At 37.6% G+C, this 23,707-nt stretch overlaps 1 protein-coding gene across 1 annotated transcript in view; it reads left to right on the top strand.

Annotated features, from left to right (window-relative positions):
* The first annotated feature begins 13,178 nt into the window (after nt 1-13,178).
* ZNF488 (zinc finger protein 488) overlaps nt 13,179-23,707 on the top strand; it is a 37,565-nt gene continuing 27,036 nt past the window's right edge. Inside the window, exon 1 of the mRNA XM_051973979.1 lies at nt 13,179-13,614. The gene's annotated coding sequence lies outside the window, so the exon portion shown is untranslated. The remainder of the gene's footprint in view (nt 13,615-23,707) is intronic.

Raw genomic sequence — 23,707 nt, 5'->3', positions numbered from 1 at the left:
GGAATGATATAAATTAGAGGCAAGAGGAAGGGATCAGAGAATGCAACTGCCTCTCAGTCTCCTATCATCCTCTCACATGAAAGGAAACAGCCACTAGCAAGTGGCTCCTATGACAATTTACATTTTATCTTACAAGTGATAGGAAGCAATGGAAGATACATAGTCAGTCACTCTTAATAAAATTTGGCAGTTTTATGGAGGATGGATTTGAGAGCAATGCTTGGAAACTTTTGCATTACTTTTACATTAGACCAGATGAGAAGTGATCATGACTTATACTACACTGATACTGAAATAGAATCTCACTAAAAATGAAACAATTGAATTACAAAGGGCCCAGATAAAGGTCAAGAAAGCAGAAAGATATCCTGGAATATAATGATATTAGAGAAAAAGGGAAGGTAAAACTTGAGACTTTATTTGGTCTTAGAGGACAGTATCAGAGAGAATTGGGTCGCCTAGGCTGGATCTCTGACTTGTTTTTTGATAGGAAGGACTTTATAGAGACTTCAGAGAACCGATCCATCCCTTGATAGGGGTGGTTCTTAATTATCTATTATCCTACGCCATCTAGCTATCTAGCTTCTTCTGCTGTACACACACACACACACACACACACACACACACACACACACATACACAGAGAATTTGACCAGTGTCATATAATCAGTTATTCAGTAGCCAAATCTTGCTGTAACTATCTTGATAACATATCTCAGGTTTGATTCCTTCTCTCTCTACTATAGTTCAGGGCTCTATCAATTTTCACTTGTATTATGGTCACAGCTTTTGTGGTATCCCATACAAATCTCTTGCCCTTCCAACTCTATCCAACAAACTGTTGCCAAAGTAATTTTCTTAATCACATACCTTGCCATGTGACTCCTCTACTCAACCCACTCCAGTGATTTCCAATTGCCTCTTGGATAAAATCTAAAGTCCTTGGTTTAGCTTTTTAAAACACTCTACAACCTGGTCCCAACTTATATTTACTCTTAGTGGATGTTACTCAATTCTTTGAACCAGTCCATCCAGCCTTCTCATTGTTCTCCATTCCTGACATTATATTTCCATTGTTGGTCTCTTTCTACAATGTTTTCCTATGCTCAGAATATACTGAATTTTTATCTCCACTTCATAGAAAGGCTCTCATTGAGATACAGTTTGGGAAGCATCTTATGCACAAAATCTCTCCTGGTCCTTCCAACTCCTAATGAAGTTTCCAAACTACTTTTTATTTAAATACTTTGTATATACAGTATTTGTACATATATAGATACTGTTTATATTTTTATAGATTCTTTTTGTTTACTGTATTAAAATATAAGCTTATTATACATAGGGATTGTTTCATTTGTTATATTTGTATTCCAATACTGAACAGAGTGCTTAGCACATAGTACACAAGCAGCAAATTCTAACTCATTGAATGCCTATTAATAGACACATATAAATAAACATATTTCTATATCTTCCTCTCCTTCCTCAATCCCATTTCCTTTCTCTTCCTTGATCAGTGGAGGACTTTGCCAGCTTCAGAGGGTTGGAGGATTTGGACTTTTCCCCTTGGTATTCTTGCAACGTCTGAGGGATGGAAGTACCTACAGTGTGCAGAAGGTGAAGACAGACTGGAGTCTGTGGGGAAGGGCAGTTTCAAGAATCTACAAAGAACCAGGAAATTACACCAAAACTAAGGGCAGACAAGGAGTTCCAGTCACCAGGAGCTTTGAGGTACCTCTTGGCCACATGTATTCCCTAAAGCTCACTTGCCCTTGGACTCTGTATGAAATGGAATAAAAATTTGTCACTCACTCTTTAAAAAACTAACTTGACTGGCTGACTGATTTCAACAGATGTTCAAGAGATGAAGTATCTTAGTAGGTATAATATATGAGTTATAAAATTAAAAAGCCACCTTTGAGCCCTTCAGAGCGACTCTTAGAGACTTAAGGAGACAAAGGAGGCACCCTACAGGGACTCAGCCTGCTGGCACAAGTGTGTGTATGAGGATAGCTCAAAGCCTCTGTTATGCTAAGCTTGTAGAATATCTGTCCCAAGGTTGCACAATTAGCCTCTGGCCAATGAAGAGGAGAAGGGAAAATACTTGGGTGGTATTCCCAATTGGACAATATAATTTGAATATTACAATTGGACAGTATGATTGAATATGATTTTTGAATATCACAATGTCACTCAATTTAGATGGCTTCTTTTCATTTTCCCTTTAACCTATCCAGAAAATGGTAGTAGGGCTGTGCATTTCATTCTGTATGGCCTCTGCTGAACTCCATGCATCCTTCTCTGTCTACAACTTTCTGAGATAACAAGATAAATGTAACATGATAGTGTCAGTGATGGATTTACTTAGTTATGAAGCTACATCTCTTGCATTCTTTCTGTATAGTCATAATCTAAATGGTCCATGTTTCTATTCTTAGCTTCAGAAATTAGATTTGTAATGGGCCTTAGAAGGCCAACTAATACAACCTTGTCATTTGGGTTTTGAGGTTCAGATATGTTTTTTTATTTACTCAAAATCACATAGGTTTTATGTGACATAGGATTTTTGACTCAATCTAGTGCTTTCCCCGTGTATCGTGACATAGTGAATGCTAAATCTAGATACCCCTTTCTAAGAGTCATTTTATGGCCTACATCCACAATCAAAGAAAATGCTTGGTTTCAGTTTTTTGTACTGAAAAGATTCCCTTCTTTCTTTCTTCCATCCTTCCCCATCCACCTTCAGAATTATTGTTCTTTGACCAGTTCTGGTGACCAAAGGGAGGAAGGATATACTGTTTCCTTTGTTGGTTTAACCAATTGGGTGATAAGACTGATGTTTTGCACGTGTCAATAGGGCCCAAAGCCATTTGTTCCATCACATGCAAAGCTCTAACTTCTTTTGGATAACTTCTACATTACCAAAAGGCAGGTATGACAAGGCTGGGATCTGAGAAGCTGACTGGTGGTATTAGAAGATGTTCATTATAATGTTTCTCATGTTCATGAAAACAACCATTATCCTTGTCCCTATTCTCACTGGTCAAACTAGTCCCGAATTTAAAAAAAAGAAACAATAGCAGATCCCAGGACCTAATCAATATGGATCTCTGGACTCTGAAGCAAATCATTTCCTCAAATAATAGAGTACTCTGCTCTACTGCAGGTTTATGGTTCATTTCAATTGGGTTTAAATTTATTCTGGTTCAAATTTATTTCTGATTGTCCTATTAGAATTATAGGTAAAGTGCTACAACATCTCATCCTTTTGATTCTTGCAGAAATCCAGTTGCTGAGTAAAAGACACACACACACACACACACACACACACACACCCCACAATGAAAGGAAATGCTTCACTGGCATAGTGTGGTAAAGGTCTGACATCTCTGTTCTAAGTGCAAGCCAGTATTCAGATCGCTGGGACATTAATCAAATACCTTCACTTATTTCATTTGTCAACATGCTCACAAGCATTTTCGACCAGGCGTTAAGCACACTTATGTGGAACGACAGCCATCAAATGCTGTGTGGACTGGCAGAGGTGACAGGAATGTGGATGTGGATCCCTGACTCTGGTTCACTACTCTGACTGCTGGGAGAGCATCCATCTCCCTGCACAGGAGCAGCCTAGCTCTGCAGGCTGAGGCTGGGCCTTGAGCTCAGAGGTGTCAGAGGGAAAAAGGCAATCTTGTCATCAGCTTGGCTGGAGAAGAGCTGCAGGCCCTGAGGTCCCAGAGATCTTTAAGGAGCCAGAGATTAAGTGTGTGTGTGTGTGTGTGTGTGTGTGTGTGTGTGCGCGCGTGCACATACTAGACTGGATGTTCTCACTACCTAATTTTGGGAAAACCATAAAAGAAGATCCATATTTATTTTAGATCACATATATATATAGCATAATTGGTTCCATTTTGGGATATATTTATATGCTACAGTTCCTATATAACAGATTATTTTCTGCCAAAACATACTATCCCTCCTTCAACACATCCCCATTTTACAATATTACTTTAATCTACTCCTTTCTTTCTACTTTCACTTCCATGATTCTAATTCAAGTCTTTATCAAACCTTTCCTGGACCATCAGAATCTTCAATTTTTTCAGGAGCACAGATAGGTTAAGTAACTTGAATTTATTTACAAAGTCATAAAACTATTGAGTTTCTCAATGGGTTTGGAGGGGAAAAAATAGAACAATTCAACAAATGTAATGTTCTCTAATAGTATGAGTAACAATCTGTTTCCTAGGCTTATCAGGTAACCATGACATAGCTGAAATATACTGGAATTAGAGTAAGAAGATTTGAATTTAAAGCTTGGCAGTGTGTCATTGGATAAGTCACTTAACCTTTGTAAACTTCAGCTTCTCCATCTTACAGATGAGGATACCAATATTTTTACTACTCATTAATAACATATTTCTATAGCATTTTTTGAATGTTTGCAAGGCCCTTTGCTTCATAAGATTGTTGGATGGAAGGAATTTCTCAGACCTAAACAATAATGTGTATTATTTGTATCTTTAAAAAGTTTGCTTTGTTAATCCAAACCAACCAGCCTCTAATAGGGAATGTGGGGACAAAGTGGGTATAGACTGGAATGTCTAAGCTATAGCCTCAGTGTCTCAAAATCCCATTTAGAACTTTGGGTAATTCAAGAAATTGGGGTAATTTTACAAGAGGTTGCCTGCTAGAACTTCAAGAAATGTTGAATGTACTTGTCCCTCCTCTTTTTACTGATTTGTAGGCATGCTCTAGTTGCTGCAAATGAGTGACTCTGCTTAATTAAGTTCCCCTTCTTTCTTTCTAAAGGCAAAAACTAAAAGAGAGTTTCAGTTTGTGGGAAGACTAGGCAAAAAAAAGATGCACCATATTTCCTGGAAATAAGATTTGTGTGTAAGAATTTAAAATTAAAGTTAAATCATTCCTCAAATATATGAAGAATACATACCCCAATAACCATATAATCATCTATAATAATTATTATACTATATTATACAGACATCATAATTATATCAAATATTATTGCACATTATTATTACTGATTTCTTTCTTTCTTTTTTTAAAAGGCTCCCTATGAAATTTTTGACATCCAGAACAAACTGTAAGATCATGGATCTAGGGAAATTAGTAGTTCCCCTTCTTCCAGTTTTACAGATAAGGAAATTACAATCTATTTAAAATGATTTATTCTGAGTTATCCAACTAGTATCTGAAGAAGAATTTGAACGCAGGTTTCTTGACTCCAAATTCTTTGCTATCTGCTATGGCAGGGCTTCTTAAATTTTTCCCACTCATGATGCAAGAAAGTTTTAGGTGACCTGGAGCATATAGGTATATAAATCAGGCGTTTGCTGATAATAAATCATAATTTCATGACCCCTATATCTAGTTACTTCCATTGGGATCATGAATAACAGATTACAAAGCTGGATGCTATAGGAATTTATTTAGCATTGAGTTTTAAAATTTCCTCTTGCTCAATTTTAGTATATTGTTCTAATTAGAGTCAAAATGGTGTAGTATCTGATGAGTTTGGTATCTGAAGTTAGCTAAAACCTCGGTCTGTGTCACATCTTTAAAATATACCAGCTGTGTGACCATGAGAACTCTCTGAGTTTCAGTCTCCTCATCGGTAAAATGGAAATAAACCATATTCATAGTGTCTACCTCATGGAGTCATTATGTAAGTCAAATAAGATCATAGGTGTAAAGTACTTTGTTAATCTTAAAGTACTTTATAAATGATAGTTATTCTTATTGTTGTTGTTCTGAAGATCTATGGGAATATTTCCTCTCCTGATATAGAATGAAACCTCTTCATATGTATTTTAATGAGTTTCTCTGGCTGAAAAACACTTTCACCCTTTGCTGGACAGCAAGCTGACAAAGAGCCTTTTCTAATTTAGGTAGGTTAGTTCTTGGAAGGGAGGAATACAATCCCTTACCAGGCTTGATGGGGGGAGGGGAGGAGAGGGTTACCCTGAGCATTACCCAGGCCATGATGAGCCAAAAGGAAGACAATAAGTATGTATTAGACATTTACTGTGAGCTAGGTACTTTTCTAATTTGGGAGATATAAATACAAGGGTAAGAAAGTCCTGTTGTCAAAGAGCTTCCCTTCTAATTCAGGAAGACAACACATAAAGGGGAGCTGAAAAGGGGGAAGGTACATTCCTAGGACATAGTGGCAAAAACTAGAGCATCAAAAACACTATCCAGTAGGGAATGAAACATGACTGGGTGTGGGTCTATTACCAGAATAGATGCCCTGGAAGTAACTCATCATTAGGAGAAAAGGCTATCATGGCAAAAAGAAGTTCCACGCTAAGAAGGAAGCTAGTGATACGTTTGTTGATAAAAACTGTAGAATCAGAAGCTCAGCCAGCTGAGGAAAGAAATACCAAAGTTTGTTGCTCATGCAACTGAAAATAAAATAAAAAGTTTTCAGACCATAATGGTTTTGTTGGAGATATGAAAGCACTGGTGAAAGAATAAGATGCAAAGCAGAGAAGGAAGAGGAAAACTTTACCAAATTTGATTCCAAAAGACCAGTTGAAATGTAAACTTAGACTAGCAAATGAAAATGAACAGTTTAAGTAAGTTTCCCCATCTGTAAAATGAGGGGGTTGGCCTATAAGATCTCCAAAATCCCTTCCAGCATTAACATCCGATGATTCCAAGAACCAGATGGAATACATTTGTTTAATTACTAGGTTAGGCTATAACAGGAACACTGAGAACAGGGTTTAAAATCCTTGAAGTTAAAGTGACCAACTTAAAATTGATCAGATATCAAAAGAAAATGGGAATATTAAAATATTGTATGATAGAAAAATAAAGAAAAGTTCTATAAAATAAATCATTGAAATGGAGAGAAAATCAGAGAGGAGACAAAGAAGAGAAAGGGAGGGGAGAAAGAGGAGTGGGAAGAGAAAGGGGAGGAGAGAGAAAGAGGGAAGAGGAGGGATGAGAAGGAAAAAGACAAAGCAAAGTTTTTAAGAGAGAGAGAGAGAGAGAGAGAGAGAGAGAGAGAGAGAGAGAGAGAGAGAGAGAGAGAGAGAGAGAGAGAGAGAGAGAGAGAACACAAAAAAAATGCTAAATGGGATGGCATGATAAGTGAGCAGAAACAACCCAGATACAGACAACTTTAAGTATAGCTTTTCTTTAAAAATGTAGATGTTTGGAAATAAAGGCTCCAAGCAATATTCCATAACATATGGGGATTCCCAATTCAATTGGAAATATATTTTCATAGATTTAGAACTGGAAAGGGCTTTAGAATTTATAGTAAAGCTAATTTGAAGAGAATAAAGGACTGTGTGTAGTCTGTTATTTTGTTTGGAAGAACAGAACAAAGTAGAAACAAGGTCTATGTTTAAAGATCAGAGAACAGCTGAATAAATCTGTTACAGTCATAGAATAACAAATTTAGAGCTGTCAGCAACCTTGGAGACGACTGTATTCAGCTCCCTCATTTAATAGATCAGGAGACTGAGGCACAAAGCTATTAAATTATTCAGCCAGAGTTGTACAGCTAAGTTTCTGAGATGGGATTTTGAGCCAACGTCTTTATGATTCCAAGTGCAATGACTTGCTGCTTTGGAATAAGGAAACCAGGGGAGTCATTACAGTTAAAACAATCCACTTGCACTGTCCCTTAGTACCCCTATTGGATCTTTTCTTCTGCCTTCAGACATGAGTCTTCAGCCCATGAGTGCCCCCATAAATAGTTTACCTGCAACAATGTATTCGGTGCTCACTTCATGGCCACACTAGGTATCTATCTAGCAAGTGATCAACATAAATCACATTGTTTTTTAATCTTATTTTAAAATTTTAACTACAAAACAAAAGGTATAGCACCAAAAATAAACGGATAGCCTTTTTTCCAAGGGGACAGCTTCAGAGATGACAATACTTGCTTGTATTCCAAAGTTCTGATGTATTATTTCAAACCCTCCAGCCTAATTGCCTTCTACCTCTCATTCAGAAACCATAAATCAGAGGATCTCCCAAAATACTCTTTTCTAGGCTAACTCCAAGCAGGAAATGTTACACCATGAGCCATATCCTCTGTCCTGTGTTCAGCAGGATGAACTGAGTGATGTAGTCTCTTAGTTAATTTATGTGAAAGGAAGTCACTCTAATCTAACTCTATTTCAGCCAGATTTTTTTGCCCTAAATCACTGTTTTATGATAAGATAGCTCAATGGAAGTTTAGAACAGGATATTAATTAAGCTTATTATAATTACTTACTAGACCTCAGAATTGGAGTTGTAGCCAAGGTCAGGGGAAGCTTTGAGGAAGACAATCTGAAGAGGATAAGCTGTAGCAGGGGTTTTGAAGGTACAGAGAATAATCCCATCATGGATGAAATCACTTTGGGAAATGGGGCAGCCTGGACTCTGTAGAGATGGATAGAGAAAGTGAACACTATGTGGGTTCAGGCAATGCGATTATAGTCTCAGGGCTACCTCAAGGAGGAAATGGGTTTGCCCAAAGTTTTATGCACCTTAGGACAAAGCACAGACCATCCTATCCTAGTTATGGTTTTGTGTCAAGATTCCATTTATTTGGTAGTGAACAAAATCCAGACTTATTGACAAAAAAGATTCATCAATAGTTTGAATTGCCTTATACTTACTCTCCAAGACTGAATGTGAACTTTCTAGTTCTAAGTTGTGTCAATAACAATTTTGACAAAGGGAGTCTACTAGATCCTATTTCCTGAGCCTTTTAAAGGATATTATCAGAGAGAATTAACTTTTTTTTTGCTTGCCTAGGAAATTATATACTAGAAAGTGTTGAATAGACTGAGGAGATTTTGGTTCAAATCATGGCTATGGTGTCTACTGGCTAAGTGACCAAAACCAAGTTCTGTGTCTTAATCATCTGTTCTGTAAAATGGGGCTAAAATCTTGTCATTCATCATCACAGGGTAGTCGTAAGGAAAGAGATTTATAAACTACAAAGTTATAGATAAATGTGAACTAGATAAAGGTCAAAGTAATAAGATCCCTCCAAAGAGACCAGTTGTTTCATTAAAAAAATTATCTTGCTCTTTACCCATTCACCAGCATTGTCTTTAAGTATAGACAGTTTGTTTTGTAATTTTGAAAAGTGTAAAAACAACCACATTTTTCTAATATTTTTCTCTTCTATTCCTTCCATAGTCAGTCAAAATTAGAGGGCCTTCTCTAGAAGAGAGGGTCATAGGGAGCCTTCAACTTATTCCCCCAAACATCCAATTAATCAACCTAATTGGATGCAGTAAACTCCTACTATGTGTGAAGAACTATGCTAGGGATACAAGATAAAAACAAAACATTTTCTGCTTTCAAATGGTGTAAATACAATCAGAAGAAATGAATGTGTACATTCCTAGATACATTTAAATTAAATAGAAAGCAAGATTTACGGAGATGAAGCACTTGCATCTGAGGATGATCAGAAAGGCTTTTTGTAAAATGTGGTTTTTGAACTGAGTTTTGAAGAAATGCAGGTTTTTATGAGACACCACTGAGGAAGAAGTACATTTCAGTTGGAAGAGAAGTCTGTGCCAGAGCATAGAGACAAGAGATAGTATATGATGTGTGAGGAAAACTTAAGGTCAATTTATGGACCACAATGTGATAGGGTTGGAAAGGCAAAATGGGACTGGATTGTAAAGAACTTTGAATTTCAAAAGGGAGTCACCATAGTTTATTGAATATCATATATTCTATATATGTTTGAAATTATCTTAGCAGCTATGTGAAGGACAAATTAAAGAGGGAAGAGACTTGAAGCAAGCAGACCAATTACAAGACCAGTGCAAAAGTGTTAAGGGTTTGTACTAAGATAGTTGCTGAGTAAGTGGAGAAAAGGGACTTTATGAGAAATATTGATAAAGATTTTATTTAAAAAAACAAAATTTGAAAAATTATTGGATAAAGAGAGAAAAAGGTAGAAGAATAAGGATTTGAGGATTAGAACAAAATTGCAAACCAGGATGACTAGAAAGGTGATGATACACTCTACAGAAATAGGAAATAGGTAGGGGCCGGGGAAAGTAGATGAGCTCAATTTTAGACATACTGAATTTAAGATTCCTATAGTGAATTCAGTTGATGATGGGAGACTGGAGCTCAGGGGAGAAATTCAGACAAAAATATGTAGATCTGTGAGTTCTCTGCATAGAGTGACAATAAAACCTATGGGAGTTATCTTCTCACTCCTTGGATAGAGAAAATGAGGAATCTAGATGGCTGAAGAGAAAGGTAAGGAAGTACGGGAATAGAAATGCCCTCAGATAGAAAAATGGGGATTGAGAGCACTGACCTAAGAGAAAGTGAGATGAAAGGTACCTGAATGGAATGGTCATGAAGAAAAAGTCATTGGAAACTAGATTTGGAGCAAGCAACAGAAATGTTGGATAATATTGGAGGAGAAAAAAGTGAGTAGAGATAGGAAGAAGGGAGGAAAAATTGACTTTAAGGATGATATCTAAATTCTTAGGTATCACTATACACCTCTCAGATATCAGGAAAAAATAATGATAAATATTGAAGGGAATGTGGGAAAACTGGAACACTGATGCATTGGTGTGTTACACCCAATACACCCAACTAGTGGAGTTGTGAAATGATCCAATCATTCTGAAGAGCAATATGGAACTATGCTCAAAAGACTATCAAATTGTGCATACCCTTTGATCCAGCAGTGTCTCTACTGGGCCTGTATCCCAAAGTGATCTTAAAAAAGGGAAAAGCACCCATATGTGCAAAAATGTTTGTGGCAGCTCTTTTTGTAGTGGCAAGAAACTGAACAGTGAGTGGATGCCTATCAGCTAGGGAATGGCTGAATAAGTTATGGTATATGAATGATATGGAATATTATTTTTCATAAGAAACAATCAGTAGGATGATTTCAGAAATTCTGGAGAGACTTAGATGAACTGATGCTGAGTGAAGTGAGTAGAATCAGGAGATCACTGAACACAGCAAAAAGAAGATTATGTGATGATCAGTTTTGATGGACTTAACTCTACAACAATGAGGTGATTCAAGCCAGTTCCAATGACCTTATGATGGAGAGAGCCATCTAAACACAGAAAGAGGACTATGGGGACTGAATGTGGACCACAATTTTCAGCTTTTTTGTTGTTGTTTGCTTGCATTTTATTTTCTTTCTCATTTTTATTTCCTTTTTGTCTGCTTTTTCTTGTGCAGCATGATAATTGTGGAAATATGTATAGAAGAATTGCACATATTTACCATATATTGGATTATTTAGATTACTAGGGAAGGAAGTGAGGAGAAAGGAGGAAGAAAAAAGTTAGAACACAAGGTTTTGCAAGGTAAATGTTGAAAACTATGCGTATATTTTAAAAATTAAAAAAAACTATATAAAAATAATAAAAAAAGAAAATGTCTTGAATGGAGGGAAAACATACAAATGGTTGATTCTGGGAAAAATTTGATGTATTATAGTAAGTCTATTTTCAGTTTTCTCTTTTTCTTGCTTCCATCCTACCCCAGAGATAGTGATGAGGTGAGGGCAATTTAGGGGCAATTTGTTCTGCCAATCAAAACCTGTTCTTAAGAAAAATCTGTTATCAATTATTTTTGTCTTCTGATGTGGTGTCTTATTTCCCATAAAGCATCTCACTTTATCTAACTTTATGGAATGAAAGAATTTTTCTCCAAATAAAGGAATTTCAGATAGTAGCAAGAGTAAATATTTTATTGATCAGGAGATTCTACCTAGTATTATTAATTAGATCTTAGAAACTCTAGGATTAGGCTAGCTCCTTGGTTGAAGTAAAGATTGAAAGTATCAAGAGAAATCATCATTTAGGACTGTGGAGTGATGAAGGAGGAAGGGAAAAAAAACAAGAATGGGAAAGTCTAATAACTGAGTACTGTGCCCATAGGGACACAGTAGGGGAGAAAGACCTACAAAGAAAGAAACATGTACACATAGAAAAAAAGACAAAGAAATACACATAAAGACAGAAAACCAGGGAGGAGGAATGAGGGAGGGGAAAGAAGAGAAGAAAAAGAAGAGGAAGATGGAGGAGAAGAAGAGGAGGAGGATGAGAATAAGAAGGAGGAAGAGAAGGAGAAAGAGAAGGAGAATAAGAAGGAGGAAGAGAAGAAGAAAAAGAAGAGGAAGAAGAGGAGGAGGAAAAAGTTGAAGAGGAGGAGAAGAGGAAGGGGAGGAAGAGAAGGAGGAGGAAGAGGAGGAGAGAGAGAAGACGACAACAATTGTATCCTGGGACAGAAAAGGTAAAGAAATGGAATTCCAGAGAACCTAGTCAAGTCGGGCAGAGGGACAACCAGAAATAAAATTGGAGGGTAAATGATAATGAAAGAACATCGTAGCAGAAGAGAAAGCTTATCTGTAATACTCAACAAGATCTGAAAAGAGATTGGGCCACAGAAAGCAGGTGCTACACTGAAAAGCAGTTGTGTGTAAGCTGAGGCAGAACATCTAGGGGGTATGTAGATGAGGAAAATAGCCCAGAATGTCCCCTCTTGGGATAGTCAGCTGGCCGGGATTCAGGAGAGGTCCTAGATGAGAGATACAAATAGCTTAGGGGAAAGAGACTAGACTCCTCCGACGGGATGCACAGGATGCGGTAAGGTTGAAAAAGAGGGAAGATGGAGCTAAGACAGGGGTGTATGGAAATCAAGCGCCGGAAGTATTGAAATAGTAGCAAAGATGGAGAATACGAAAAACAGGGAAAGAAGAGTCAGGAGGAAAAGAAGAGAGAAATGAAGAGGGAGATGTAGAGTGGACGGCTTCGGAAACTGGGGGATTGGGAGTGAGGGAAATGGAGCAACTCAATCCAAGGAGCGCACCATTTAGACTAAAAGGCGGCAAGAAAATTGAAAAGCGATATGGGGTTAGCTGGAACCAAGGATACAATAGCTCCCCCCCCCCCCCAAAACGGGAGAAGGAACTGTAAGGAAAGAAAAGAAGCAGAGGGCAGGGCAGGGGCGTGAGAGGAGAGGACAGAAGGGATGGGGATCGGGAGCAGGGAAAGCGAACTGAATGAATAGGACTGGCGAGGCGAAAGAAGAAGCTCCAGGCAGGGGTGGAATGCGGGGGAGGCGCAGGGGAGGCGGGAGGAGGGAAAGAAAGGCGGGAGGAAAAGTGGGGAGCAAGCGGGAGGGGGAGGAGAGGGAGCCCAGGCAAAGGCAGTCAGGCAGGCAGGGAACGGACCTGCCCTCGTCTCACGCCTCACTGGCTCCTGGTGCGCGCTGACTGGAGACACTCGGGAGTCAGAGACGGTGGCCACTTTTCTTCCCCAGCATCAAGAACGCACGCAAGCATTTTGGGAGCCCCTTGAAACCCATTCCCTGCGATCAGGACTTCCACTTCCACGGTAGCCCCTCCAACACCTCAGTCCCTTCTCTCCTCTGCCTTCAGTCAGGGGCCCTGGCCCGAGGGGCATCCAAGTCTGCGTGCGCGATCCCCAGGTCTCTCTCCATCCCTTTCTCACGGGCTCTCTAGAGAGCAAGGGCTCCGGGATGAGCCTTTGAGGGTCCGGGCCACCTGTGCTACTGCAGGGACCTCTGGTGACCTGAAGACGAGCTGTAGCAGCGGAGGCAGCGTCACTAACGGTAAGGCTGGGCCAGAAAGGGGCTGGCCCCTTGCTTACTCAGGGCAGTGAGGCGAGAGACTGGGAAACCGGGAGGGACGGAGGTAGCCAGCGACCCCAGGAAGCAAGCAGGTGGGCGAAAGCTGAACCTTCAAAGCTAGAGATGCTGCGGAGAAATGCCTGGAGGAAATGGGACACTGACCCTCCCTGATTTGGTTTCAGTTTCAACATACCTGGGGAGCGGCGGAGGGAGCCAGGTCAGCTCCAAGGACCGCTAATAGAGCCATAGACTCCCAGACACTACAACCAACATGGCTTAGCCAGGCTGGACCCCGGGCTTGCCCACGGCATCCCACTAGGACTGGGTTCCCTTCCCTTCCCTTTTTGGGCTAATCGCCCCTGGAGGGTCAGCAGAGGTCAAGGACCTGGTGCAGGACTGGGAGAGAGGCTGGAAGGTGGATGCAGAGAGATTCAATGCTGTGCTGTGGGGGGAGGGTCTTTGGTGAATCTTCAGGGGTTTCTAGTTTAGGTAAATTGTCCTGGGCACAGAGAGCAGAAGGGAAGAAGAGGAAGGAGGGAAAGCATAGAATAAGGAAGGGGAGAAAAAAGCTGTTTCCTGGGGGAACCTACGCTTAGGGAAATATGAGAGGCACATTGGGATCGCAGATGGGCAGGAGAATTTGTAGGTGAATGAAAAAACTACTCAGTGCTCACTCTCTCCCAGAAATTAGCTGTCAGGCTAATTCAGAATCATGAATGTTTACAGAATAAGTTAATGATGATGAAATCACCTTTGTAAAGTTTTCCATCTGCTCTTTTGTTATAAAAAAATGACTTTTTAATATAGGCCTGGAGGAGGTAGCAAACCTTAAAAATCCAGACAGAAAGTTAGAACTTATTAACCATCAATGAACAAAACTTAACTGTGTTTTAAAACTAAGCAAAAATAGGGGAGGATGCTTCCAGAAAGCCAAGAGAAGATTGGTGAACACTTTACAAGTTCATTTCTAGGCACCAATTGTTAGAGAGCCATTAACAAACTAGAGCTGATCCAGAGGGAATGAGGAAGATAGGATGGTTTGATGTCTAGGAAACTGTGTACCTAGCCAGCCTAACGGATGGAATATTGACTTGGAATCGGGAAGATCTGTGTTCAAATTTTACCTCTGACATTTATTAGCTATGTAAGTCAAACGGTTTCCTCTTCTATAAAAAGAGGGGGTCCCAGCTTGATTGTCTTTAAATTTCCTTTCACCCCAAATCCTGTACCATATGAGGACTGGATACAAAAATTGTGACTCTACCCTGGAGCAAGAAAAACTCATTGAGGATGGGCATGATAACAATCTTCAGATATCTAAAAATCTGTCCTTTGGAAGTGAGATTTGACTAATTCTTCTAGTTTTCAGAGGAGAGAACTAGGAACAATGGATGGAAATTATATTGAAACAGATTTCATTTCAAGGCAGTGAAGAAAACTGCCTACCAATTAGAGTTATTCCTGAATGAATATATGGGCTATGGTGTTAATTACTGTTCACTAGTAATTTTTACATGGTGTTAATTTCTGTTCAGTAGTAATTTTAACAAAAAGAGGATGGATGATTACCTGTAGAAGAAGCTGAGTAGTTGAGGGGAGGTTCAGGAGATGTTCCTTCTGTTACTCATTTGAAAGCTTTCTCAATCTCTCTGGACTTCATCTATAAAAGTAAAAAGCTGGATTGTATGATCTTTAGGTTCCTTCCAGGACTAATATAATCTATTAATCTATGGATTCCTATACACACACACACACACACACACACACATACACACTCACACACACATATTAGAAAATAGAACTGAGTGTAAAGTCTCATCTCACTCTCCCAGACAGGCTAAACTGACCTTAAGAGCATTTTTTGAAATAAGTTTCCACTTTGGCGACGAACCATTTATAATGTAGATTTGTGCAGAAAAAACAAAACAAAACTGCAATACAAAAAATGAATTCTATTCATAGATTATCCCTGGCAATAGATAATATAACATCTTCCCCCCCACCTTGACAGATGTTTTCATAGGAGGCTATTCACTTTGGTTTCTATATTTTACTTGTCATCTGTTCTGTGAATAGGTTTTATCCAGTAGCTAATTTGGATTCTTCTGTGGAAAATACTTGAAAAGTAGAAGTGGAAAGCTTTGAAACAAAGGTATGACTAATGTTGAATGGGTCATTTTTTTGGCTTTAGGCTAAAGGTGTCTGTTATGTAGTTTCCTTTTAGTAAACAAACACAAGAATCTCTCTGTCCTGAAAAGAGAATAACCCTTTTGGGAAATATTCCTTATATTTTCTTTAGTCTTGATCAGAATATCTTATAATGCTTGCAAGAGTCTATCAACTGTCATAGAATAAAGGCTATTGGTACAGCACTGAGCTTTATTCTGTGAAGACAATAGATGAGTATGTCAGTGACAAGAATATTTTAGTAGGAGCCAATATTGGAAACTGGATTTCAAAAATGACAAAATAGAAACAATCTGGATACTAGGGAGCTCTGGATGATGCAATGACTATTGTTTAAAGGAATGTTTATTTTTGTCAAAGTCAAGAATGGTGGTCATCTGCACAAATATCATGCTAAACAGACTGTTTTAATATGAAAATATTTATTGTTGAAGATTATTTCAGATAAACTGAAAAGAAAAGAGTAAAAATGTGATTTTTTTGGTATAAAATATAAGTATTTCCTATGCCAAGGTTTTAATTTTTGGTTAAAATTAAAAACATTTAATTTGACAAAGAGACATTTAGAATATGCTGTCTTTTCTAAAAAGAAATACAATGTTTTTAAAATGTGAACTGTTCAATTTATTTGAGATAGTTTAATTTCTTATTTTTACTTTACACTGATCCTTAATAATTATTTGCTTTATTTCATGTTTAAGGTCTGATTTTCTACACAATTTCTATCTCTATATCTATCTATAAATAAGCTAAGGCAAATGATCATAATTTTAAAAATTGAGATTTGTAATCTGAATGTGTTATGAGAGAAGTATAATTATTTTCAAAGGAAATATACATGGAAAAATGATTTCAAGGTTTTGGTTGTTAAATTTTAGTGTTGCTTCTTTCAAATAAAAGTAACAGAAGTAATTGTGAATGTAAGCTTCAGTGACCTAAATGACATTTCTCCCCATTAAAAATTACAAACATTACATATCACAACCATATGATTTAGAGAACACATACATACATATATATTAATTTAGATCATAGAGTTAATTTTCCTTTAATGTACTGATTATTTATCTAAAGTTTTCAGAATTGGGAAGGAGATTTTTTAAGAGAACCAGAAATTTCACGTAATTCTTCTGATCATTTTATTTTCATTACAAAAGAGTAGATGGAAAAGTTTACAAAGGTGATTTTATCATCATTAACTTATTTGTAAACATTCATGATTCTGAATTTATGATTTCTTCAAAGAAGTAGGCTATTTCTAAAGATGTAATCTTTATAGTTAATATATTAAATTGTTGCTTCAGAGGATAGCTGGGATGGTGATCAATAATCCTCTCCATGGATTGTACCCATAAAGACTGTCATTTCACTGGCAACTATAGCCTATTTGTGAGTCTGCCCTTAATAACCACACAGGCCTCTTTTAAGGAGAATGAGCATCCAGTTAAGTCAAACAAGCAGTGGATTCACACAAACCAGCTGGATGTAGAGACATAGACTCATACAGATACGGCTGAAGTTTTTGCTTAGAAAGAAATGCCACCTCATTTCTGAATGCTGCCTGGCAGTGTGTCTGGTGCTGGCTACTCTTCACAGGTTCTCAGCCATGGCACATTGCTTGAGATCTCTTTAACCTTTTTTCCCCCTTTCCCCTCTGCTTTCTATTGCTCTCATTCAGGTTTCCCCATTTTGATCTCTATATATTGTGAATTGGCTTAAGAAATTAAATGAGAATTCTGGAGGAGTTTTTTTTTGTTTGTTTGTTTTAAGTATATGAATTACCTAGGATTATTTTCTTTATTTTACTTTAATTTTTTATTTTAATAGTATATTATTTTAAAATTATATGTAAAGATTGTTTTCAACATTCATTTTTGTAAGTTTTGAATTCCAAATTTTTTTTCTTACTTCCTCCCTTACCCACCCCCACCCCATGTTAACAAGCAATCTGATTTAGGTTATAGGCGCACATTCATTTTTTAAAAATTTTGGCTTTTTATTGACAGAACATATGCATGGATAATTTTTCAACATTGTCCCTTGCACTCACTTATGTTCCAACTTTTTGCTTCCCTCCTTCCACTCCTTCTCCTAGATGCCAGGCAGTCTCATACATGTTAAACATGTTAAAGTATATCTTAGATACAATATATGTTGTGCAAGAAAAATTGAATTCAGAAGGTAAAAATAACCTGGGAAGAAAGACAAAAATGCAAGTAGTCCACATTAATTTCCCAGTGTTCCTTCTCTGGGTGTAGCTGATTCTGTCCATCATTGATCAATTGTATATTCATTTTTAACATATTTTCAAATGGGTTGAGTTGGGAAAGAAAAAAAAAGTGAAAATAGTGTGCTTTGATCTGCATTCAGTCTTCATAGTTTTTTCTCTGGATGTGGATGTCATTTTCCATTCCAAGTCTATCAGAATTGTCTTGGATCACTGAATTGCTGAGAAAAGCCAAGTCTATCGTAGTTAATCATTATACAATCCTGCTGTGGCTGTGTACAATGTTTTCCTGGTTTTACTCACTTCACTCAGCATCAGTTCATTATTGAAGCTGCAGACAACACATGAAGGCAGTAGATGGCATGGAAAAAATTTAGATATCATATATACATATAGATAACTTTATGTAAAGCATAGTATTGGATAATAGCAACATATTTTATCTTTTAATACTGTAAACTTCTCATAAAAGAAAAAGAAAAAAAATAACTCTTCTTGTGGAATGGAGGGTCAAAACATTTTATTTGGATTTTACAGAATGCAGGGATATTGCCTCTCTAACCCCCAAACTGTGGAAGGGATAACTCTTCCTTAAAATGAGAGTTCTGGAAGGAACTAGCTAATCAGAGGGAGGGACCATTTGGATGGAAGGTCCTTCATTGTGTGAAGTCTGAGGCTAGAAAGAACTGGAGTATAAAGACTTCTGGGGCATTATAGAAAAAGTCCAGGAGGAAAGTCAGGAGTAAAATCTAGGGGAACCAAATCCTGTCATTTCCTTTCACCTGTGCAGGTATGCAGATTCTTCCACTATATCCATCTTTCAATCTCAATCAAAAAAAAAAAGAATTATGATAAAAGTATGCTAAAATGTCAAATGTTTAATTGACCATCCAGATTTTATTTTTAATGGGAGGCCTAAATTTGGATTTTCCATTTCTAAATCCCTTCTAATTACCAAGAAGGTGATGTGATGTACTGCACAGGGATTTGGCTTTGGAGCAAGGAAGAGTTAGGTATGAGTGCTGCATCTGACTTGTATTGAATGTGTAATTCTAGGCCAAGCTGTCTCACCTCTCATTGCTCTGGAGACAATAATTTTAAGATTATAAATTGCCAAGGTGACAATCTACACCAGTAGAGGGAGTTTTCTCATCGAAGAGCTCCCTCTGAAGTCACTGGTCTTGTCTCTGTCCCATTAATAGTTATTTTGAAGTTATTACAATCAATCTGTGATATTGGACAATGTGAACGTTCATGATTTAGAACTTCTTATTTTCATTTGGATAAGAAGATTGTGTCTATAGACAGCATATCTTTATGGTTCATATTTTTAAGTGATGATATGGATGATAGCTACAATGGGGTCCAATTTGGTATTTGAACTGTTTTAGTGCAATGCAATTGCAGCTGACAAAAAGAAACAAAGGGGCAATTATCTATGTCATAAAATAGTTCTTTGGTTTGTTGTCAGATCCCTTTAGACACTGAGTTCCTCAGTACAGTTGAATATTTTATAGTTCTTGATCATATTCAAAGAAGTAGAGGCTGAATAGACACTGATAGATAAAGGTCAGTCAATAATGAAGATGAAGCATATTTGAATTTCCAAATCCACGTCAATGGGGAACTGCAACCTGAAGAGCCCAGGTTTATTTTATATTCCATAATACACCTGAAGTAAGAGAGGTGTACTGTCATGGAAGAAAACAGGTTCAACACTGGAATGGTGATGAGTTGCTGGTCCAATGTAGACAACTTGAAGTAACTGTTTGGTTAATTTTGGACAAAAAATGATTTTTGGATTTTGAATTCATGTGAAATCACTATCATTATTTCTATCAACGTGTTGATTAACATTTTTCAGCCCCAATAAGGGGCTGATATTCACAGAGACTGATAAATAGTGCATTCATTCTCTCCTCAGAGTACTTCACGTTCTGTAGGACATCATTTTTGTTATTTAGTCATGTCTCTTTGTGACCCTATTTGGCAAAGCCACTAATTTACAGATAAGGAAATTGAGGCAAACAGGAATAAGTGACTTGTCCAGGTCATACATCTAGTAAATATTAGAAGCTGGATTTGAACTCAGGTCTTCCTGTTTCTAGAGCTGGCACTCGATCAACTGTACTACCTACCTGCCTCATAGAAACATAATAAGGACTTGATAACTATAAGTTGAATTGAATCAAATCACTATTGCAGAATGGGTCAGTCTGGTGGGTCAACTGTTTTTTACTGGCTCCTTATTTCCTTTTGAGCAAACGTCAAGCTCCTTGATCTGGAATTCAAAGCTATCTACAGCATGTACTACCTTGCCTTTTTAACCTTACATCTTACTAAACTGCCTTTGCTCAGGACATGTACGTGAATTATGTTTTTCTATCTTTTGGTCTTTGATTACATATTGTAGAATGTCCTTTCCCCCACTACCTTCTGCTCTTTGAATTCCTCTCTATTCTTTCAAATTCAACTCAAATGCTATTTCCTCCAGAAAACCTCCCTAATTATTCCTTGAATTGCTAATATCCCAATCTGTCCTTATATTTATCTTATATTTCTCATGCATTTTGTTAAGCATTTTTAAAGTCACATTTCTTTGATATGTGACTATAGAAAACTTATGTAGTTTCTCAGAGCCACAGGCAACTTTTAAAGACTAAATTATAGAGGATGTGATCTGAATTAATGGAGGGAATTGTCACAACGGGAGTTCCCACTACCAAAATCATAGATTTTTGGTGCATTGATAAATTAAATCGTATTTTGTCCAATTAATACATTTCTGCTTTTTTATGTCTATAGTAGTGTAGGCAATTCAGATGAGACATAAATATGGGAAATACTATCAAGAATTTATTTAATATATTTGTATATTTTGTATTACAACTATTTGTGTTGGGTAGAATCCTCATGAAGCAGCTAGGTAGGTCAGTAGATAGAGTACCATGCCTGGAATCAGGAAGACCTGAGTTAAAAAAAATCTGTCCTCAGACACTAGTTATGTGATCCTGGACATGTCACTTATTCTGTTTGCCTCAGTTTCCTCATCTGTAAAATGAGCTGAAAAAGTAAACAATAAATCATTTTAGGATTTCTGCTGAAAAAACCCCAATTGGGGTCAGAGAGACTTGGACACAACTGACCAACAAGAATCTCCTCCTTGGGGTAAGCTCCATGGAGGCAGTGATCATATCTTCTCTAAGCTTTGTATCTCCTCCTGGGCACATAGCAAATGTTTTGCACACGGGAGGAATTTAATAACTGTTTATTGAATTGAATTGAAAGTAAGCATACATCTATTTTCAAAGGATTCAGAATCAATAAAGCACACTTAATAGCCAGACTATCTTGAAAATAATTTATTTTGTTCTCTGATATTTCAGACAGCACTCAGGGGTTCTTTAATTCCTTAAGGTCATCATTAGGAACATCAATTATTATTATACTAGAATAAAGTGCTGGAATACTTTATGGTTAATTCGAAGCAGAGAGCTAAGCATTTCTTATTGTTCAGATCTCATCCAGTTTAGCTACGAGACTGCAGTGTGAAATAAGTCCTGCCTATCTCGGATGTAATGAAAAGAGATGCCCTCATTTGTTCTTCAGGGCCTCTGGAGGACCAGCAGAAATGAATGCTTCTGTTGACCAAAAGAAGCTAGAGTCGGGGGATGCTTGACTCTAATGAAGTAGAAAGCCTTCAGTAGTCATCCAGATGTTTTGTTCCATGATGTCAAAGTCCAGATGTGCTATTTACGAACCTGTTTCATCACCAGCTACTGGGCAGTGTTCATTAGGGTTTCAAGTGTTAGTGTGCTCTGTCAGCTAGCCCATTGCTACGTAGACAAGATCTGGGAAATTGAGACAATTATATCAAGATAATTTGTCATCACTCTGCTTCTGGTTCCTCCTGTTATATGTGGTACGTACACACAAATGTACACATGTATATGTACTCATGAATATGTACACGTGTGTATATGTACACACAGTACACAGAGGCACACATTCATGCACGCACACATGCAATATATATGTATAGATTTATACGTGTGTGCAGTGCACAGATACACACATGAAAGTAAATGTGGTATAAAGACATAGCTCTAATTTCAGAGCCTTGTATTTGAGCTTCCTTTAGGGGAGTTCTTTCCATGAAGATTTGCCCAATTGTGATTTCACAGGTCTAGAGAACTCTTGAAGAAGACATTTTCATGACTACAGCCAAGTACTAGCCCCTTGTCTCCCCCTTAGATTTAGAGCATCTGGGAATATGCAAAAGTTGGGACTGGCCCAGAATTCTGGAGCCAAGATAATAAGAGTAGTGTAGGACTTGTTTTTGGATCTTCCTTATTCTATCTCTCTATACCTCTCTCTCCTCTCCTTCCCCTCACACCTCCTCTCTTTTCTCCTTCTGTCTTTTTCTTTCTGCCACTATTTCTCTCTGTTTCTGCCTTTCTGTCTTGTCTCTCTCTTTGTATCTCTATTTCTCTGATTTTTTTCTTTTTCTTTTTTCTTTCTTTCTCTCCTTGTTTGTTTGTTTCTTTTTTCCTTGTTCCTTCCTCCCTCCCTCCCTCCCTCCTTCCCTTCTTCTCTTCTTTCTTTCTTTCTTTCTTTGTTTCTTTCTTTTTTCTTTCTTCTTTCTTTCTTTGTTTCTTTCTTTTCTTGTTTCTTCCTTTCTTTCCCTCCCCCCTCTCCTCTCTGTCTTTGTTTTTCTTTATCTGTCTGTCTCCCATCTCCAGTGGAGAATATACAACAGGCACATTGATTAATTTAAGAGTGCATCAAGTAGAAATCTGGGAGAATATGTCTCCCTCAAAATATGGAAGTAAAATATTTATGCCTATTTCCAATAGAGACAATCTTGCCTGCCTCCTGTTTCACAATTTGAAAAAAAGGCTTCTCCCTCACAGAAATTCTTTCCTTAGATGTGGTTGTACCTGTCTTATAGCTGGTACCTTCAGAGTTGATGGCAAAGATGCTTTATTCTTCTTCTTTGGAAATGGAGCAAGGAAACTCTCCAAAGAGGGGTTAGTATGGGGGTGACCAAGAAAACACACCTGATGCTAAACCTCCTCTATCCTTTTTTAATACAGATCTATCTCATCTCCAAAAGTTGCAGAATTAGATTTATATCTGCTGTATATGTAGTCATGCACATGTGTATGTCTATGTACAAATGTTTAGGGAAAGGGGCAATGAGCTGGTGCTGATCCATTGCGAAGTGTATCATTAGATCTACCATTCTGATGGAGGTAGAATTGGCTTTAGTCACAGATGGAACAATTCGTATTTATTTATCAGGTCATGATTTACAAGGCACTTTGCATCATCTCACTTAATTCTCACAATAACTTTACAAGGTAGGTGGTATACATATTTTATGTCCTTTTTATAGCTGAAGAAACTGAGGTTCAGAAACATTGAGATTTGCCCAAAGTCACACAGTAAGTGAGATAGATTTAGGCCTGTCCTTTGGCTCCACAATTAATGTTCTTCTCAGTTGTACCACATTGGCTCTAAAGTGATTTAATTCAGTTCAGTCCAAAACAGTCCAGTCCATTCTGATCCAATCCAATCCAGTCCAGTTCAATGAGCGTTTACTAAGTTCCTACTATATACAGAACATCCATATGGGAATACAAAAACAGAAATGAAATA

This window comes from Antechinus flavipes, chromosome 2, assembly GCF_016432865.1.
Source record: "Antechinus flavipes isolate AdamAnt ecotype Samford, QLD, Australia chromosome 2, AdamAnt_v2, whole genome shotgun sequence".
Classification (NCBI taxonomy): domain Eukaryota; kingdom Metazoa; phylum Chordata; class Mammalia; order Dasyuromorphia; family Dasyuridae; genus Antechinus; species Antechinus flavipes.
The sequence above is the reverse complement of the archived record's forward strand: the minus strand, read 5'-3'. Positions and strand labels throughout refer to the sequence as shown.